This window comes from Thermobia domestica, chromosome 15 (assembly GCF_964235325.1).
Source record: "Thermobia domestica chromosome 15, izTheDome1.hap1.1, whole genome shotgun sequence".
In the NCBI taxonomy this organism is placed as follows: domain Eukaryota; kingdom Metazoa; phylum Arthropoda; class Insecta; order Zygentoma; family Lepismatidae; genus Thermobia; species Thermobia domestica.
In genome coordinates, this window is record NC_137468.1 from 171,762,549 (window position 1) to 171,780,765 (window position 18,217).

General features: G+C 34.4%; 1 long non-coding RNA gene across 1 annotated transcript; it reads right to left on the bottom strand.

The window, feature by feature from the left end:
* Nucleotides 1-1,319: 1,319 nt before the first annotated feature.
* LOC145671362 (uncharacterized) lies at nucleotides 1,320-17,383 on the bottom strand. The gene is made up of 4 exons (XR_014128511.1): nucleotides 17,339-17,383; nucleotides 10,060-10,210; nucleotides 6,010-6,136; nucleotides 1,320-2,720 (listed from the first exon to the last, which is right to left on the bottom strand). It is a non-coding gene; the product is annotated as an uncharacterized LOC145671362 (long non-coding RNA).
* Nucleotides 17,384-18,217: the final 834 nt, after the last annotated feature.

The window sequence follows — 18,217 nt, forward strand, 5'->3', positions numbered from 1 at the left end:
TACCATTGTAACCCTTTGGAAATCCAATCTACAATTTTGTTATTTTAATGAAAAACCGAACTCTTAATGAAAATATTATGTAAAGAAGAAAAAGAAAAAAATTGTTGTAGAGACAGAATTTACTGACATGGAGTTTTAAAAGTGTCATGAAAATTAGTTTTGAAAGTTAATTACGTTTTATTTACTACTAAACGTGTATATTGTTATAAATACAGGGATTATACTAGTTGTTAGTATCCCATATTTAATATTATATATAAAATATATAATTTAAACCACGTATCTCTGTTTTTCGATTGAATAGATATGTTTGTTCGTGAAGCTAATAATAATACTATGTTCGAGTAAATAGTTGAGATCCCTGACCAAATCTCCTAACACCTAATTATGTCCCAGTCTTCTTTCGTGCTATAGATGAAATTTAGTTACCAGTTATGTCGTTGGTTATAGTGAGCATAAATATATACAGATGGTCGTTGTGATATCCAGATTTGATCATTTTAGTTACTTCTATTTCCTTAGGATGACATGGTGAATGAGTACTGTATTTTTAAATAGCTACTGACTACGTATAATCGTTAGGTGTATACAATAATGTCACGGTGAATGTGTAAAATAGAGGCAATGCTGCAATATGTTGATGCTGGTGCTGAAGAGCCCGCGTATGATTACAGCGTATTGTTCTCTTCATAGTATTCATGTCTGTGGCCCATGGTTAAGAAGCCTGATCGACACTATATAGTACGATATTTTCTATTTATTCATCCTTGTATTGAATTATCTTCTTCTTGTATTGATCATCTCATGCCTGACATTCCAATTAGACGTATGGGTTTTATACACTACAAAGTACACAGTACTTCTACAGAACAACGGACCACGACCAGGGAACTTGGCAGCGTATTTAGTGATATCCGGGTAAAAACAAAATATTAATCTATTTGGAACCGTCTTGTGTTGGCTTGATGATGTCCAGAGGAGTGACCCAACAAAGTGAAGGTGCGGCTACAGTAGAACTCGTATTTTTTTAAGCAAAAAGAGAGAATATTGAGAGAGAATACAGAAGTAAAAGGAACAGAAAAGAAACAGATAAAGATGCAAATTGTATTTTTATCTTCGTTAATTTCTCTTCTATTTCTTCTTCTTATTTTTCGTTCCATGTTATTTTTCATTATTTTTATTAATTCATAGTTTTTTAATTTTAAATTATATCTGTACATTCCTACATATTTTTTATTTATTTTTTTATCAACTACTCCCAGTAGTTTTATTTCATGCATAAAACTTTGTTTTGGCGCTTCATAGCTAATTGTCTGTTCTTTCCTTTTCTTCATAGTTGTTTCTCTTTCTATCTGATGAAGCATTAGCGAAAGCATTTTAGTGTCTTTTCAATGCCATTTTAGCTTTATATATTGAGTCCTGAAATGTCAGTTATGAAGTTCTATAAGATGTTGTATCGTGTAATCATTAATTACCAATTATCATCTAATTTTAAACACAAAAATATGTTGTTATTAAAAGCCTAAATTGTAAATATACACACAGAAACAATAAAATAAGGTAGTCTAATTAATCTTTCATGTGTGTATGAAAATGTATAATAGCATATCCTAATTAATTACAATAGCGTGCTTAAAAAAAAAAAAAAAAAAAGTGTGGGAATTAAAGGTAACAGAGCACTAATTTTTGTGGGAAGTTATCTGAGGCTACAATCTTTGCCAGCTTATTGTTTAGATGTATTTGGTTTAGGAAAGGAGTTCAGCAAATGACAAGAGTTCGAATGCACTCTTCTACAGAATCGAATGATAGAGTTGTAGATTATACTTTTTCTACTGTTTTCACTCTCATCACACCTGACTAAGAAATGTTTTTCCTTGAATTTAATATTAAATCCATACTGAAACTTCACTGCTTCCAGACTGACTCTGAACATTCGCTGAGTCCACACTGAATTTTAGATCTTAGAATCCAAAAGATATTGTAGAAATTCGCCTGCTGAGATTTTCAATATTGAAATAGCGTAGAGACATCACCAGTCTTAGAGAATTCCTTGTGATCCAATTTTGGTTTCGAAATTTGTTTGCGAGAGGATTGCTGAAGTCAATCTGTGACGAAATAACCTTGCATAAATTAGTTTCAGCGACTATGATCCTATATTCTCACCTACATACATAATATCCATTTCACTTCCTTTTCCAGTCTCCTTATATTTATTTTTAACCTCCATAGTTTATGTAATTAGGGCTGACTTAGAAGAACTAAAGAATTTGAAAAGTAATTAGATAATCAAGTTTAAGACATGTTTCTTGTTAATATTTTTCAATTCTCAGTGCCGCTGAGTAGCTACATTTTGTTTGGAGTTCTTCCTTTAAAATTTTTCTCAGTTTCTACAGTATTCTTTATTAGTATATTTTTCTCATGATAATGGTATAAGTATCTTATGTTTTGCTGTTTATATTTACATGCTGAGATTTCTTTGTTCTTGCCATAGAACTTTAGCTCTACAAAACAATTATATTGATTTAATTTAACGCACCTTGTTGCATACATTTGATGTCTTCTAGATGAGTCAAGTATTGTGGATCAATTATTGGACTTGCTTTCGTGTTGGAGCTAGAGAGCCTTACAACGCCTCGACTTTTGGGTTTTAAGCAGGAAGCCAACAAAAGGAAACCATGCTCGGATGTAGTATTATAGTTTGGAAATATAGCTCGGAATGTCTGAAAGAGAATGGCAGGAATAACACACATTGAATTACATATCACAAATATGAAATTTCATATTTTTCTTGTAACTTATAAGGATATGTCACAATCAGAATAGTTTAGAAAACAACTTATGTTCTCTCTCTCTCTCTTTATTTATTTATTTATTTTTATTCGTTTTGTTTTATTTAATTTCTTTGATTTTGGTTCCGATATTTAAACATATGAATTATTACACATCAAATTGTTAAATGACGGCGAAATGCTTTCAGAGACGACTGCTTAAGATGAATAAAATATTTTATGGACTATAGATGTGAACGCATTCGTTTCAGAGATTTTGCTGGGTTAAATCGTATACATTAACGAATACATAATAAAACGAAAGGAAATAAATAAATGAAGTGAAGTTGATCTAGTTCAACGATCCACAATTATGCCCTTTAGACTAAGGGAGACGGATAATTAATGAAAGTTGTGGAATGAGGATGTGGGAAGAAACGGGAGAGACCCGAAAAACTTACGGACACGATGTTGTCCACCACGAACTTACTTGGGCCTGGGATCGAGCTACAGACCCCTTGCATCAGAAGCAAGAGCTCTACCACTGAACCCGCAGCTCTCAAAATTAAATTAAAAAATGGGAAAATGAAAAGAAATGAAATATTTAAGTTTAACGTCTTACGTTTATGCTCTTTAAGTTAAAGGAGACGATGATTGAGGAAAGTGAATGATGATGGAAGAATTGGTGGAATGTAAATGTGGGAGTACCCCGAGAAACCCCACGACCAGGATGTTGTCCATCACAAGCTTACTTTGCCGGGGATCGAACCAAAGACCCCGCTCTACCACTGACCCAACGTACCCCCTCAATAATAAATTGGATAGTGAGTACGGTAGGGAATTGCAGAGTCATACATGCCATCTTCAAAACTACTAATATTACTAAAACATTGATAATGATACGCAAGAAGCCGCTTGCAAATCAAATAGAAGTAAGACACCTTAAATAGTAAACTTCCAATATTAAAACAACCACAATTAAAAGCCTTATATTTTTGCTTATATCGCAAGGTATAGGGCCTAGTCCTGTTTTTAAATAACAAAAAAAGGATGGTTAGAGGCAAGGGCGTCCATGTTGTGGTTTCCAAGGGGGAGCAAGTATAAGCGACGTTTCAAATATAGTTTCAAATTTTGCTGTAACTAATGTAAAAATTCTATTGGGTTTTCGATATTCCCAAGTACAATTTCCTCTAGGAGAGGGCGAGCGCCCCACCTTGCCCCCCTAATGGGCGCCCTTGGTTAGAGGAGGGAAAGAAAGGACGGCTCTATGTACACAGTGAAATCCCGCTGACTATGGGTGTGTGTGGTTCGCGAGTCAGTCTCTGAATATGGGACACTCCAAGATAGACAAACTGGCGACCGACAGGTTGGAACACTGCACTGTATAGATTAAACTAGCCACCCGGTTTACTCTTTAAACTCATATTCTTGTCTTTATACATTTACGATTTATATGCACCAAAGACTGTACCTGACAATATAAAATGAAATATAAGGATTTTTAATTGTGATATTTTTAATACTGGAAGCTTTATAGGTAAGAAGTTTAGTTTTACTACTATTATGATGCACACAGATCTTCTCGGGTTAGCAGCCAGGTAAATACTGTTGTATGTTGCAACGTTTCGACGGTTGACATCATCATCATCTTGAGGCAAATATCAGGGGGCAATGGAGTGTATGGAATGACTTGATGTGTGTGTGATTGGACTGTTCTGATAAGTGGTTGAAATGGCGGCTTCTGATTGGTGCTTGAAATGGCGGGATATGATTGGTGCCCATATTTGACTCAGTGGACTCAGGACAGAGACATAGAATTCCCTTAGCAAAGACACAGGATTCCAACTGAGTCAAACATGAACACAAATCATATCCCGCCATTTCAAGCACCAATCAGAAGCCGCCATTTCAAGCACCAATCAGAAGAGTCCAATGATAAAGACATAAAGTATATATTCCACGCACTCTATTGTCCCATCATATTTGTCTGCAGATGAGGATAGTGTTAGCCCTCGAAACGTTGCAATATACAACAGTATTTACCTGGCTGCTAACCCGAGAAGACCTGTTTGCAATACGACGCCAGGAAAGCTTCAATGGATATTTTACTATTATGATGTTTTAGGTGTCTGTGATATAAATTTATCTCTTCATTATTTGAATCCTAATGGCTACTCCATAATTGATAAGATTCGGAAACTTGTTTTGTGAGAGTTTTGCTTGTCTTATACAGTAAACCCGGCTCTGGAAATCGCTTCTGAAAATATTTCATTATTATTTAATAGTACCTTGCATATAAACATGAGAAATGCGGTCTCGTGAAATTAGCAGTATGTAGTTCCCATGAAATTTCAGTGTAACAAAGCCCGTAACTTCTGAGTGAAATTATATGCTGGGGTATTGGGGGAATATTTGCTCAGTGAAAAAGTACTCAGTTCCTATGCAAAAGGTTCAAGAGAGCGCTTCCAGACCAACAAAGTCGTATTTCCGACTACGTGAACAAGATAAGTTGACTAGAGCCGCAGAGCTCAGAGGGGCTGCAAAAGAAAAAATCCACACTTTAAACAATTTTTTTTTTTTACTTTTTAAATCAAAAAAGATATCTTTATAATAAAAAGTGTACTGTAAAACAATCTGCAGCTAAAGCAAAACTGCCAAAGTTATGCTGGGACGATTTCATTAATAAACAGCTTTTTACGGGGTAGATGATGGTCCTCTCGCTATAAATAGTTTATAGCCACAATATGCCTAAATCTGTCACTGCAGGCCAAATGAGCTTAAAATCTGTGAGTACAGAAATTGACCCAAGAACGTTTCAACGAATTTACCGGTCCCATATGTTGGACCAACGATCTATGCTACTTGGGGTAGTGGGGGACTTCTTTCGTTTCATATTTTCTTGTTGCACTAATATTTTTATATCATATATTTACATTTGTCAGTATTTTCTATTAGTTCATAAGGCATAAGTGTAGGGCGTAAGATTCCATCTCATTTTCAATTACAAATTAAAACCCAAACATCTTTACAGTGAAATTTAAGATACATATTTATATTATTTATTTTGTGAAACAGTTTTCAGAAAGTTTCTAGACATTATGTGGTAGTTAACTCGTCATTGTTCTAGCACTGCTTAATTTAGAATGTAAGTATGGTCTTTTTTTACTTAATAGATTTTTACTTTTTTTTTTTTAAGTACAGTTGAAACATGTTTATTATAAGAACATGGAAAATCACGTACCTTCTTCTTAAAATTGGCAATCTCTCTCTAAACGCTGTTTCGTCGATTGAACCTACACCAAAGAGCACTAAACCTGTAGAGGGCGGAACAAAACCTACTCCAAGAACACCAGATTCTGCTAACAGATCTGTAATATTATAACATTAACTTATACAATGTTTTCAACTTTAGTGTAGCAAATGATTCCTTAAAAGGCAACATACATAAGTGAGGCAGCCTATGCCACTTTTCAATAAGCTGTATTACTAAACTGACTTATTAACCCTTTAATATTGAAAGTATTAGTTTCCATTTTGTTTATCCACTCTTAATTGTGCGTGACTTATGTTGCCTTTTAAGTATCGTTAATAATAAATAATTAATGAGAAGCATCGGTAAGCATTGCTACGCTCCTTGAAGCGATATTAGAGTTACTGTTAGAGATTTTGTGGGTGCGTCTTTTGGCACTCATGCGCTGGCATAAGTTAACCATAAAAACAAATCAGAAACAATAGCAACAATAATAAAACTAGGAATAAGTTAATTAAAATACAACAAGAAACATCCACACACGAGTTAAAATTAAATGGCATGCAAAACCTGAAACTCTTCTAAAAATAGCAGCAGTTCACGGAGAAAACGAGTGTCATCACCAAGGAGCAAGTGCAGATCGCCAGGAAGTTTGTAACGTTGTCAATGCCAAGCTAGAGAGGGGCAATCGACAAGAAGATGACGAATAGATAAAAGGTCTCCACAAAAAACACATTCTGGAACTGCAACTTCACGTAAAAGATATGTATGCGTCAAATACCGTGTCCAATACGCAGTCGAGTTAAAACTATTTCTTCTCGACGAGACTGTCTTCAACTAGAGGTCCAGACTCTTAACCGTGGTTTAATAGCATGCAATTTGTTGGCATGTGCGAGATCCCATTCCGACTGCCATTGGTGTAAAAGACTAAATGTGAACACCGGATAAAGATCAGTGCAGGAGGGGGGCGTCACGAATGCAACACCATGAAATGCTGCATCTTTTGCCACAGAATCCGCCTGCTCATTACCAGGAATGCCTACACGGCTAGGAATTCAACAAAAGTGGACTGTATAAAAGTGTGAGAAGTCGGCGTAGTGTTGTAACAGAGTGAGAAACTCCAGCTGATATTGGTGATCAGCCGTGGTATATTTATTAGAACTCGCCAACTGAAAAGATCTTTGAAGACAATGGAGCTCACAGAGGGGAACGGGAAGAAAACTCAATGCATAAAAATCTGGTAGAGCAAGATCTAATTCATCTAAAAGTTCAAATGCACGAATCCCAAAAGGTCGACTGACACAAGGTCGTGCCGTATAGTGATGGTAGCGAACACCTGCTTCATTCGAGAGAGAGGAATCGCTATGGTGTGGACTGCCAGGTGGACTAGAAGAAGATTTAGACTTCTTACTGGCAGATTTAGAAGGACTGGCAGATTTAAGTTATTGCAATTTCTTCTTGCTTTACGAGAGGAATCCGTTGCGGCTGGCTCAGGTTGAGAACTAGAGACGGTAGGTGTTTTGAGGAAGGTCTCCCGTAAAGAACTAGGAGCACCAATTGATTGATTTTTAGAAGCAGCCTGAGTCTTAATTTTCCAATGGTTTGTAGTATCAGTCGATGACGATGCACCAGCTACATCTGAAGCAGATGTAGATGGCTGTTGAAAACTAGTGTGGGTACCTGCATCAACAGTCTGGGTAGACTGGGAGCAGATAGAGGTAGTAGCATAAGTAATTTAAGTAGAAACCTCAGTTGTTTGTGTGCCCTTGGATATGCCGGCAGTAACTAGTGAAGAAAAGGGTAACGCCAAATGAATAATTAGTCTTTAGATGTCTACGGGCGTCAGCGGCAGACATTTTCTCTGTAACCATTAATTCACGAATGCTCTTCTTAAGTTCAAACGACGCACACTCTCGAGACCAAACGGAATGAGAACCTTTACAGTTGACACAAGAAGGTGCACGGGTACAGGAATTACCATGTTCCACCTGACCACAATTACCACACAGAGTCTGAGCCGAGTGACAAGAGCCTATATGTGGCCAAAATGTTGACATTTAAAACAACGTAATGGCAATGGGATGTAAGGCCTTACCTTGAGAACATAATATGCTGCCCTAATGAGAGAGGAGATCGGCAAGACCAAAAGTAAGAATGTAAAAAGATGTAGACGTAAGAATGCCTGTTGTCAGCAGGGTTGCCACGATTGTAGCAAGTTTGTTTAAACGGTTTTCTATTTTCTTTTCTTTTCTTTTTCTTTCTTTTTTTTTTACTTTATCCCTCCCTGGAAAAATCGCCTAATTCGCAAACAGGCTTTCTTAATACGTAGTTTTAGTGTGTCCTATGGTACATACTTTTTGAAAGAAAAAATACTACTTTTAAAATGTATTAATCTATACACAAAATAACATCTAGGAATTTCAATCTAATTTACTTCATTGTTTATTAAGGTACGAGATGGAAAATGTCATGTAAGTAAAAATAATAATAATAAATAAATAAATTATGAAATTATTTTAGTACTTTAGAGCGCTTTCTTCATTGAAAGTACAAATTAACAACCCACATGTACCGGTACATACAACCTTGCACCAGTCTATGTACAATGCACCATGGTTGTACAAGGAAACTAACGTTCAAAATAAACAAAGAAACATCATACCAATCACATATATTAGAGCTCATTCGTGGCTAAGCGGTTAGCCTACGTGCCTTTGGCGTAGGAGACCCGGGTTTGGTTCCCGGCGAGAGATCAATTGTTCGGATTCCACGTTAATCAGTAGGTCCCGTCTCATATAGTCTCGCTGCTGAAAGGGACGTTAAACTCAAAATCAACTCAACTAAGCTAATCACATATATTAACTACTACTACTACTACTAATAATAATAATAGTAAAAATAGTAATATAATAGTCATCTGTGCAGGAATGGCAAAAATTGCTCTGGGGTCGAATTCTCTTCGACATATTCAAATTAAAAGTGATAATGTCCAAGAATTTTTTGTTGAATGACGAATGATTCAACAGATTAAACACACGAGAAGTAATTGCATTTCAAAGAAAAGCCTTGCATAACACGTTAGAGTAACCGTATATCGAGACGGAGAGAAATTTTGTTTTCTTTAAAAAAAAAAATCAGAGAAGCAATCTCATTGTCACTACAACTATTATTATTATTCTATTACGGAGTCATTTGAGTAACAGGTGACTACCCTAATAATAATAATATGTATGCCTAGAACTTCTTGATAATCATAGTCGTAACAATCAGCATTTAGAATTTCTTCAATAAAAAAGCAAATAATATTTTAAAAGTACTCTCTCAAGAAAATTTTCTTAAATATTCAATGATGAGATTTCATCTTTCAGTATTAAGCTGTGTAGCTTAGTCCTTGCATAATTGATGTATGTTTCTTCTATAGCTGTTTCTGTAGCCTTATTTTGACGTTTGTATTATCTACTATTTCTATATACAACTTGCTATAATATCGTTTCATATGATATGTTATCTGAAATAAATAAAAGGCAATGATTTTGAGTTTAACATCCTTTTCAGGAGCGAGGCTATATAAGACGTAAACCTACTGATTAAAGTGGTTTCCGAACCACATCAGCTCCCTCCGAGAATCGAACCCGGGTGTCCCACGCCAAAGGCACGTACGCTAACCGCTTAGCCACGAAGAAACTTATAAATAAAAGAATGATAGTGGGAACATGTGTAGTTTCTTAAAATACGTATTGAATTGACATTATCCATCTCTCATAGATTTAAAAGTGTACTTCAAAATGTTAGATCTGTGTTTTCTAGCACAAGTACGCCAATCATGAATGGGGCACATTTTTGTTCTTAGGCGAGAGTCTGATGATAAGCTAATACCACTTTTGTCAAATATTTTATTAGTCTGATTGTGAGATAGTATAGTGAATTTACTAGGTATTAGGCGTAGTGAATTTTTACTTTGTTTATTATCCTTATTTAAATCAGCCTTTTTATTACCAGTAAAACGTTTATTCCATTTTATGCTTGGGCATGTTCACTTACGTTCACCTTTGACGATGTAATTCCAAATTGTGCGAAAGCTCTTGAGTTCATCTATTGTGAAGCTGACTGGTTGCTGTACAGTAAAGTAGAGAGGCATATTGATATGGTCATACAGGTTATTCCCCACAGGAAGATCAACAACTGAAGAAATCTAGAAAAGAAATAGCTGAAAATCGTATGAAAGAAATCTGAAAGAAAATGCAAATTAATACAGTTTTAGTGTAATAACTATTTTATAATGAACACATCATTGGATCTTTGTTTGAGATTTTTTTTTATTGTACATTTTCTTTCGTCTTTCTAAATGCTTTTACATCATTTCTTGAATATTTGGAAAGGGAATGGTTATTATCAGAGTCGACTGTAGGCAATTTGCCACCCCATGCAATGACATCATTTGCCAACTCCTTTCTCCGGAAAGAACAAATCTTAAAAGCCACGAATTTAAGTGTGCTACCCCACCATGAACAACGAAGGGTAGAGAAAATGTACTCACACTCATAAAGGCCTAAACTCTACAAATACAATCTCGTTGTGTTTACTTTTTCTTTAAATAATAATCTATTATGTTAGTGAAAGGGAAAGAAAACATACTTACAGAAGAAAGATGGTAATCCTTTTTATAAAATTCATATTGAGCTTCAATCTCAATAGATCAGTTTACAATTCCAGTGCAACTGGCTCTTTTATCTTTATTTCTTCATTTTTCTTTTACATTTGTTATACAATTAAAAGAAAACTTGTTTCCACCTTCAATGGTAAGGAATTTCTTTGTGACAAAACTAGTTTTTATATCAAAACTATGATAACTAACTAAATGGAACAGGTGTTCGCCATTGTTCGAGAATTGAGTTATTGTATTTGACAATAATCAAGCAATTCATGCTGGGATTTCTTTTACCATTTCCATGTGACCTTAAACTAATGCGACCTAAACATGATTTATGAATGTAGTATTTAAATAGAAGGTCAGCTTAGTAAATTTAACTACCATTATCATGAAGTCTGTTTCCAATCAATCAATATATAAGCCTATAGTTATGTCAGATTTTGCTACCCCTCGAAACTTGCAGCCTCGTGCAAAGGCACGTGTTGCACATATGGTAGAGCCAGCCCTGGTTATTTTATTACTATAAAAACTCTGAAAGTAGCAAAACGTTTTTGAAACAGAATATTAGAAATTCTGTCGAAGAACGACATAATTGTAATTTTGTATATAAATGTAATCTTGTAATAAAAAAGTAAAGAATTTAATTTAGCGTCCCATGGTTATATGTAGAAGACAACTGAGTAATGGAAATGAATAATTGTGAATGAATTTATGGAATGAAAATGTGAGAGAAAACGGAAGAACACACTATACATATTATTAGCAAACGGTTGTCACCATTTTAGTGCTTGATTTTGATCTTTGGTGTTCCTAATGTGGTCTCTTATTCTAGTGCTTATATTCATTTCTCTTATACTAATATATGATTGGTTGCAATCACACGTGACCTCGTATACGCCCGAATTTAACGTATCTTTTACACAGCATTTTTTAACCTGCTAAAACTACTCAATATTCTTTGGAGATTTAAATATGATTTTGAATCCATATTTTTGTACAGGTTTTTGAAGATTAAACGATAGTCCCGGCTATAGTAGAAAAGAAGAAATCGTTTGTCTTCTGTGTGTTAGGTCTTATTTTATTTTATTTTGTAAGGAGTTATTAAGTTCTTTTCTATATATAGTAAATACCTGTTGTTTCCATTTGTCTAACATCGATTTGTTGTAGCCATTGTAAGCATCTAGTTTGTATATTTGATTTAAGTATTTATTTTTTTATGATACGAGCTTGTAGTCTCTTAAAAATAAATGTTTACTAACAATTGATTTTACCTTATAGGAATAAGCGATTTTTTAATTTATGTAGAAGTTACTCGTATTTGATTTTCTATAAATATAGATGTTGAAATTATTGCCAAGTCTGCTGATCATAACGTCTGGGAAATTATTATTATTATTATTATTATTATTATTATTATTATTATTATTAGTAGTAGTAGTAGTAGTAGTAGTAGTAGTAGTAGTAGTAGTAGTACTACTACTACTACTACTACTACTACTACTACTACTACTACTACTTTGAACAACTCAGCTTCCAACATCTAGTTTAATTTTATGTTGAATGTTATTTAATCCAAAAAGAAGCTTCTGCAAATCTTCCTTTTCAAAAAGTGAATCATCTTCAAATCTGTAGTATTTTACGTATTTGAACTGTTGTAGCTGTAAAATCTTCCCTTCAGAATGGTTCATTGTTATGTGTTTTACTAGCGGATAGAGGGCGAAGTGCTCATAGACGATACTTCTTATCCAGTTGATTGTAGAATTTATTCCCAACATGAAAAAATTTCATTGCAGGCACAATTCCAATCTTTCTCGTGATTTCATATTCTTCCAGGTCATTAAATCATTAAATTTATCATTTAATCATCGATAAGTGCACTGAATTGCTACTTGTAAAGAAATCGAAAAAAAAAAAGAAAAGAAAAATGTCTACGTTGTCTTCTGATGCTAATTTTAGACTTTCAGCATTAATCATAGCACACACACACATGCATATATATAAATAGATATAGTGGGAGACCAGGGTTCGATTTCCGGCAGCTCCTGTGGTTCGAATTTCACGTTAATCAGTAGGTCTTGTCTCATATAGCCTCGCTGCTGAAAGGGACGTTAAATTCAAAATCAATCAATAATTAATTCGATATATTTGAATATTTTTATATTGTGGATAATATATTGATCTTGCCGCTTAGCTATTTATATGTAGGACAATTCTTATCAGATATAGAACTAATTGGAATTCCTGTTTAACGTAAGATTGGCAACCATCATATGACCGGTAATGAAGGAGTATCGATGTAACGTTTATTCGGTAATAAGTCTTCAACTAATCAACATTCACCTAAAAGTTTATTAACTTTCCAAACAACTTCTGGTAATGAATACGATAAATGTAAAATATACGGTAAATTCGGGCATATATGAGATTATAGTATATTATTACAGTCAAACACACATTGGTATGACAGAATAGAAGAACAGATTGGGGATGACAAAGTAAAAAAGACCTGGAGCAGTATGGGAATTATCAACATATTTAAGCGATTCCAAGCTTTCTATCGACGTGTAAAGATTTTGCGTAAGATATTTTCATTGGTGGAAAGATTAGCATATCAATCTTATTTCACTAAAACGAAAGATTAAGAATTAAATTTAGATAAAGGCAACTTAGAGAAACAATGGGATTTTATAATAAGAAATCCTACTGAAAAACTATTACAAAATTTCTGTACATACAATTTGGCAGTAAAGATATCCGCAAGGTTAAAGTTTAGTACTAATAACAATAATTACAAGATAAAATCTTACAAACCAAAGTATGACAATATTGAATGCTAGTTTGAATTAAGATGATGGCCACAGATTTCACATATATATAATGCGTTATAAACATTTCTTTTCAAATACATATTTGATATTTATAAATAATACTAGTTTTCTTTAGATAATTCTAAAAATAAGGGCACTTTATAGTTTGAAACAAGAAGACAAGCAGCAAGATGAAACAATTTAGTTGTTATACCTACGTTTTGAGGAATTGGCTTGCAAATGGTTCTAGAATGTTCAACCGAAATATTGCGAACGATAAATTAAATTTACTCAGTAAATAGGTAGGAAGTTTAATCTTTTATAACTAGTTAGAAATATTTTTTATTGTTTTTAAATAGATAATTTAGATTCTAAGGATCATGTTAATGAAGCAAAATACGATACACCATCGCTGCGTACTAGAAAAGAAAAAGCGAGTAAATTTCAGAGCAATGACAGACACACCAGAAACACTGAATAAGACATCTGGATACAGTGCCATAATTTACTGTATACACTGTCTTCTCTGCCAATCCTGCAACACCTCAAGTGCTTGGGCGCAACTTTCCTAAATTTATCATATGCTCCTTTCAAACCGTAGATGAGACGGAGTTGGTTGTGAAAAACACCGAGATAAGTTGCTCCATAGAGTAAATTTAATTCAATTTAGCGTTTTCAAAGTCATCGTTATAATGTAATTGAAGTTGAATTACTTTCATTTTCAATGAAAAATTTATGTCCCCTTAAAAGATCTCGTGGGCAACCTGGGCTCTTAAACCCTCTTATCTCGCGGACACTTCTATCTAAATATAGAAATGAGTTCCTATTCATTTCCATCCTATATCTGTTACCTTCTCATATCTTATCTTTTTCCTATCCTAACAAGATGTTCAGAATTAATGGAAAACTAAGAAGAAAGTAATTTTTACTATAAGCTTTAGTAGTTTTCAAGGTTAATAATTACTTTTGTGTACTCTTTTACGTTAAACCATTAATATAAACTTTTTGAACATATAGTCTAAAAAGTTGTTATAAATTAGACCAATGTTGTTGTTCAACTCAAAAATATACGAGGGACAGTCAGAAAGTTCCCGGAATGTTCTTGTAGTTCTGGCATTTGTGATGCAATTACAATGGATCTTGTGGAATACAGTCCGTAGGTTGCCTAATTCTGAATTTAACAAGTGTGAAGACGTCTTAACAGGCAGTGTATGAATAGTGTACCTAAAAGGAAGAGTGCGTAGTGATAAGTTGGTGAAATTTCACAGATCAAAAAATGCGCAAACATCAAGTTCATGTGCAAATTGGAGAAAATCTGATTCACAGAGTTTGATCAGAGATAGCCTTAAAAACAGTTTAGCACCATCGGATGTTTGGCTCTTTCTAAAGCTAAAAATACGCCATTTTCGTTTCGCCAACGTAGAAGAGATCAAAACCAATGCGACGACTGAACTTTGAAAGATACCAAAAGAGGCCTTTCGTCTGTGTTTCCAGCAATGGCAGGAGCAGTGAAACTAGTTTATGTATGTATGTGTGTGTGAGTGTTCCGAAGATACCAACTTTAAAGTCGATTAAGTAAATGTGCACTTATATTGTAGCAGGCCCGAAACCAGCCACAAAGTTTTGAGGGGACCATGAATAAGTTAAGGGGGACCAAGTCATTAAAAATTCTCTTACAAATATGTAAATTGTGTTTTTGTATTGATGTTTGGAGGGGCTATGAAACGTTTAGGGGGGGCAGGACCCCCTAGCCCTCCTCTGGTTGCGGGCCTGTATTGTGGTGATAAAGACCTACAACAAAAATTGCGGAAACTTTTTGACTGGTCTTCGTATGTAGCGGCTCATATTTACACAAATTTTATAGGTTCATTTAAGTATGTATGTTAAATTAATATTCTCAGGGGCGGACCAAGTGCCGGGGCGCCACAGTCAGGGGGGCGCCAAAATGAGTATCGAAAAATAAATTTTATAACGTGTTTTCTACTGACATTTTTGGTTTTATTCTTGTAAAGTAGCTGCAATTAAATCATTTTTTTCCCATTCTACCATGCAAGAAGAGACTTTCATAGTACTAAGGGTCAATGTATCGACAAATGGAGACATGACATGTAGAAGAAAGCGTGGAGGGGAGTCGGTATTGTTTATAGCGGGCCATGTTCTTTCCGAACTTTTCTCAGGTAATGAATATTATTGGATTTTATATATATTACCAGACACGTAGCCAAGGGGCGGGGTCCGGACTCCCCCCTTCGAGACCAAAAATGAAGAAATTAAGAATGAAAAAATATACAGTGTTCAATACCAGATTGTATTTGTTGGTTTTATTTCTCCTAGCAGTAACACTATAGTATTTGTAAATAAGTTAATAGGACTTTATAAGTAGCTATTATTATTATTATTATTATTATTATTATTATTATTATTATTATTATTATTATTATTGGATGCATCTAATCAAAAAATAATGATGCCAACCCGTGGGAAAATTCCTATTTTATGGGATTTCTCATATTAATTTTTCGAATAGGATAAAGGGAATTTTCGTCAAATTGGCAGCGTGTGTGGGATATTTCAGATATTTATTTTATCGACTCTTAACAAAATTCTCTATCAGCTGGAAGCAGGGCCGGATTAAGAGAGAGGCTTAGGGGATTGTAGAGCCCGGCCTCCAGGTGGATGGAGCCTCCACCCTAATCAAAGTCTCAATTACCTGTCTTAAAAGAATTATACAAAATACAATCATAATCATAAGATAAAATATGACCAATAGTATGAAACAAAATTCCTTCGTTTATTACATCCATTGTCTTCATAAATTAGCATAAATCAATTTTTAAAAAGTTGGCGGTCAGCAGGGGCCACACAGTGGCGTATTTAGAGGGTGGCTTCCGGGCTTAAGCCACCCCCGAAATCTTACTTAGTATACTAAAGTAAATGAAATATCTTGCAGAATTTTCACATTTCCAGGCAAAGCCCCCCCGAAAGTTAGCAAAGCCCCTCCCGAAACAAAATCGTAAATATGCCACTAGGGCCACATAATTTTTTAGGCCCGGGCCACCAGATGGCTAAGCTGGAAATAGTCTAATGACACATGAATAAACGAGAAATCAGTGGTAATTGCCAAATTTTGTTGTTGAAAAGTGCATATTAGTGTGAAAGTAAAATTAAATTATACTTCTAACTGTAAAACACAACAAGAAATCATGAACGAAAAAAAGGGCCTATGTTTAGCAGAAGGGGTCCAGCTTTTTTCTCTAAAAATTATTACAATTTTGGTAATTTCTGTTCATATTCGGTTAGTTTAGTTTAGTTTAGGTTGGTTTTAGTTACGTTATGTCACGTCTAAGTACTTGCATCATTCATTTCTCCTGTAAATTTTGTGTTTTTTACGTACTTCTGGACCCCTTGTACTAAACATACTCCAAAAAAAGTAGATTATTACCAACAAACAGCCAAGTTCTAAAACATCCCACACGAAATAACTGAAGAATCAAGTTTGTCTTGTATCATTACATTCAGTAGAAGATTGTGACACAAAAGCGTGATGGAAATACTGTACTAAATTCTGATTTTTTAAAAATGTATTGTAGACCTACTTATTTTCATTAAAACTTTCAATAATCTATTTTAATTAAGAAAAATACTTATTAGGTGTTTAAAAGATTGGAATTTACCAACAATTCTGTTAAATATTGAAGAAAGTAAGTGACATACAGCCGCAGTTTCAATTTCCATATTTTATAAATTTTGAAATTTTTGTAATTAGTATAGCACATGGGAAATTTAAGAGCAAAATTAGAATTTCTACCTTCCAGTCTGGCATCACTAAATGTTGGCTACATCAATTTAGTATTGACTTTACCTTGGAAACTGGAGTCTTCAGAAGAATATGAAGATTGGGGCGTCCCATAACAGGCTGAAGGCAGTGTTGCCAGACCGATCAGTTGGAAAAGCAGAAGATTCGAACATAAAAAGAAGGAGAAAGCAGTAGACACATAAAGTGGCGGCATTTGACTGCAAATCAGGGGGACCAAAAATTTGTCATTAGTAAGGGGACAGCGGTCAAAACAAGAGGTCCAGAATTCATAATTACTTTAATTTCAAAATGAAAAATACATACAAAACATAAATTTGAATTTTAATTATTTCAAAATAAGAGCTGATGATCGTGGAGAAGTGATCTAAGCTACTCTTCACACCAGGGGTAAAAGTGGTTCTGAAATAGTAGGGTGACGCATGATAGGCCTAGGTCGTCCTCCTTGCCTATGTTTATTTACTGTATTTTTTTAGGAAGTTGAGGACACCATAGATATTTTTGGAAGTGGAGTAACGACGTTCCCCCAGCATACCTTTCACTTTTACTCTGCTTCCAACTCAAGTCCCAATCTAAACAACACTTATCCGTAAATATTACAGTAAGTCATAAAGTTTGCCAACCATCATGCATATAGAAGATGACGTACAGTTGTATCCTTGTATTCATATTATATACATCAAAACTCTATATAACTATTTGCGCTACAGAGCTTTGTGTATGAATACAGAGAAATTTCCTCTTTTTATGTAAGAAAAAATGAAAATTCAATATTAATAATAACATATTTCTTTAACTTATCGAAGTAAGGAAAAAGCAGGAGATTGTTCACTTTTCATTTTCTTTCACAGTAGATTAGTAGAACGTAGAAAAAGCAGATCTCCTGCGAATTCAGTATCTCTGGCAACACTGGCTAAAGGTAACCAT